At 50.0% G+C, this 3,739-nt stretch overlaps 1 pseudogene across 1 annotated transcript; it reads left to right on the forward strand.

Annotated features, from left to right (window-relative positions):
• The first annotated feature begins 324 nt into the window (after window positions 1–324).
• LOC123114534 (uncharacterized) lies at window positions 325–3,374 on the forward strand (annotated as a pseudogene). Its single transcript, XR_006456552.1, has 3 exons — window positions 325–714; window positions 814–919; window positions 2,876–3,374. The product of XR_006456552.1 is annotated as an uncharacterized protein (transcript).
• The last annotated feature ends 365 nt before the right edge of the window (window positions 3,375–3,739 follow it).

The following is a 3,739-nucleotide window of genomic DNA, read 5'->3' on the forward strand; positions in this document are numbered from 1 at the left end:
AGTGTTTGTTATTCTTTTTCAACTTTGATGGTCGTTTGTGATGGTGTGTGAAGTAGCGTGTAAGTATATTGTCTGTTTCTTTCCATCGGTCCGGACTTTTTAAAATACGCATGGCAGATTCCCAAAATGGAAGCTGCAAGGAACCTTCCCATAAACAAAAAGTGTTTTAATGGCGTCTGTGAGCCAAAGATTTGGGCATGAGACGCTAAGCCAGAATGCACGTCCTCGGAGGATGAGACGAACACGAACGGTCTAGATGAGGATGACGTGGAGCCACGTGTCAGCAGTGTCTGCTCCCGCGCAGCTATATAAAGGAGCACAACTCCAGCTCACCCTCCGCATCTTTCATTCGTGCCTGAAGCAGCAGCCATTGCCCATTGCTAACGAGAGTGGAGTGGTAGAGCAGTTCGAGTTTGCCTTTCTCTCTTGCTTGATTGGTTGATCGGTGACTCGATCCATCGTCGGAGGTACATATAGTTAGCGAGGAATTCTCCGGCCGGCCACCGGCGACGACGACCGCAAGTGATCCGTGAGGATGGTGAACACGACGGCGGCTATGGTGAGCGGCGGCAAGGGCGGCGTGCTGCCGCTGGCGTCCCTGAACCACATCAGCATAGTGTGCAAGTCGGTGGAGGAGTCGCTCGACTTCTACATGAACGTCCTCGGGTTCACCCCCATCCGCCGGCCCGGCTCCTTCGACTTCGACGGCGCATGGTAATCCAACCGGATCCTCAGCTCAATTCGTAGGAGCGTCAGTGTTAATTGCACTGCTCTGAATCTCTGATAATGGTTTTCTTGTTGCTGCGAGTGAAGGCTGTTCAACTACGGGATCGGCATCCACCTGCTGCAGTCGGAGCGTCCCGACAGCTTACCAGCGAAGAAGGAGATCAACCCCAAGGATAACCACATCTCCTTCCAGGTGCGTTTCGCGTAGTTAATTTCGATTTGGTTGCGAACACTGCTGCTATGGCTGAGGTGGTTACGATATGTCGTCCGTGAATGAAAGATGGTAACGGTTGCCTTCCTACTATTTTTTTTTTTGACCACAGTATAATCACATAGGCTCACAATACACTCGGTCTCTACAAACACGCGCGCGCGGCAGACCGATACAACATCTTGAGGCTGACGAAGTCATCACAGATATCTCGTAATCGATGCGACCATCTCCTCCTATTGAACAAATTTGTAAGGGTCCTCTTTGTACGAGAGGAAGGAAATTAACTTGCTCCGTACGTAGGCGAGATAGGTTAGGTTCTCCGTCGTCGTTAGCTCCTCCTTTTTATGCCCGTTACGTTTATCCAACCGTTGTTTGCACGTGCGAGGGTTGCTTTCAGCACAACTTGATACAACGTTATACCTTATGCGGAAGGAACTTGTTCGTCCTACCCTTAACCAAACTTCAAAATTGAAAGAAGCCAATGATTAAACGAGATATGTCTTCTAACGAAGCGCGCCAGACCCTGAGGCAGAGGCAGAGGCAGACAACAAACATGGCGGGATGCATGTGTTACACAGCCGGCAAATTGAAGTGCTGGTGTTCACATGCACATAAAAGTGGGTGTGACTGTGAGTCCAGTGCTTGCACGTCACATGTGCACACAGTGCGGTTTTATCCCACGGTACATGCACTTACCGGGTCGCTGTCCACGGTGACAAAGGTGGATAGGCATGAAGAAATGGGCGTAGAAAGTGGGCATTCAATCGTTCGGTGGTAGCCATGCTGCGTCTAGGAACCGTGAACTGGTTGGCCACGTTGCAACACAAAGTTCCTCGGACCCGTCTTCTGTGGAAAGGCTATGTATGCCTACCCAGGAAAGGCTGCCCAACATTTTTCGAACGGTAGGTGCAATTCGAGTTAGGCAAAATTAATATCTCTCTCTCCCTCCGTCTGAAAATATTTGTCATCAAACGAAAGGAGTACTCCCTCCGTTCCCAAATAATTGTCTTTCTAGCCATCTCAAATGGACTACAACATACGAATGTATGTAGACATGTTTTAGAGTGTAGATTCACTCATTTTGCTCCGTATGTAGTCACTTGTTGAAATCTCTAGAAAGACAATTATTTGGGAACGGAGGAAATATTATTTTGCGAAAATGATCCAGATCTATTATCAAAGCTCAGCGAAAATGATTAAAGTAATTTGGAAGTACAAAGTTCAGTGTTCCAAAATGTTGCAGCATGCATATGTGGTCTAGATTCAGAACCACCAAAAAACCTAGCCTCAAGAGGGTTGCTTGTGGAACTCTCTAGAACGCACGTATGCATTGCATGTCTTTTCCTAACTGGTCGCCCGTGGCCAAAAGCAGTTCGGTCATCTCCATCACCAACAGAGCAGGGGGTTGCTTTTCCCACAAACAAGGCCACATGGATGATAGATACCTCCACAGCTTGGTCCCAGCAGCAAGACAGCTCTCTCCCTCTCTCTCTCTCTCAAGGAAGTATTAGGGTGTGACGAAAGGGACGTCGGCGTCTTGTCGCCGGCGACGGCCCGCATGTGTGCCGCGAGTAACAGTGCCGTTATATGTGCGATCGATCGGTTCTTTGGATCAATCATGGGTGACAGCTCATCTTACTACATCGGTGACCGACAACGACTGGTCGGGCTGGTGTGCGCACGTACGTGCGCGGCGCATAGATCTTTAATTTCACGCGTTGGTTTCTTGTCCGTCGTGTTGCACGGGTTCTCTGGCATGCACGATGGATACCAGGCCTAGTCACCGCTCACCACATAGAAACGAGTTGCATGCCGAGTCACGGTGTCTCACTAGCTCAAGAATGTGGAAGTCCACTTCTGAGATCAATTTTCTTTCACCAAATAACAAAAACCTTCAGAGACTAATGGCCGAGCAAAATGCGTATTTGTTTGCAGTGCGAGAGCATGGTGGCGGTGGAGCGGCGGCTCAAGGAGCTGGGCATTCCATACATCCAGCGGTGCGTGGAGGAGGGCGGCATCTACGTGGACCAGATCTTCTTCCACGACCCCGACGGCTTCATGATCGAGATCTGCAACTGCGACAACCTCCCGGTCGTCCCGCTCGCCGACCAGACCTTCGCCATGGCCGCCTGCAAGAGGGTCGCCTCCGTCAAGCAGTAGCAGGTGCCCATGCCGGTCGCACAAGTAGCGCAAGCAACCCCTGCTCCCACGGCGGCCGCGGCTTCGCAGTGCATTCCCGCGCCGAACCCGGCCTTGCAGCGCGTCGGCGGCGAGGAGGCGGCGCATATCTCGTGCGCGTGAGAGGTGGGAGGCCGGGGTAGCCAGGCCGCCCAACTGGTGGCGCGCTCCGTGGAGTCGTGGTTTTTGTATATTGTGATATAACAGTGTGCGTATGAATAAAGTGAGGGGAGCAGAGTGTGGTTTCAGCTTCAAATCTGCGTCTCGGAGCGGCCTAGGATGAGCCCTCTGTTTGCTCTGTTTTTGCTCGTGATTCTTCGAACTAGTAGTAGTACTCCCTCCCACACTAAAAAGTTTATATATTTTTTTCTTCGAACAAAACCTAAAATTCTTTTCTTTAGAATCACCTTTTTTTTTAGCGAAAACACCCGAGCCTATTTATTCATCAAATGGAAAATTTTACATAGCCCGGGGGCTCCAAAAGGCAGACATGACGGCCTTGCGGAAGATGTAAAGAGTCCTTCGCAATGTTATGAGCATCAACATTGTCCACTCTCCTTTTAAATTTAAACATAAAATCTCCTAGTTCATCACTCAAACTCGCAACCTCCTTAGTGATCA

The sequence above is a fragment of the Triticum aestivum genome, chromosome 1B (genome assembly GCF_018294505.1).
Source record: "Triticum aestivum cultivar Chinese Spring chromosome 1B, IWGSC CS RefSeq v2.1, whole genome shotgun sequence".
In the NCBI taxonomy this organism is placed as follows: domain Eukaryota; kingdom Viridiplantae; phylum Streptophyta; class Magnoliopsida; order Poales; family Poaceae; genus Triticum; species Triticum aestivum.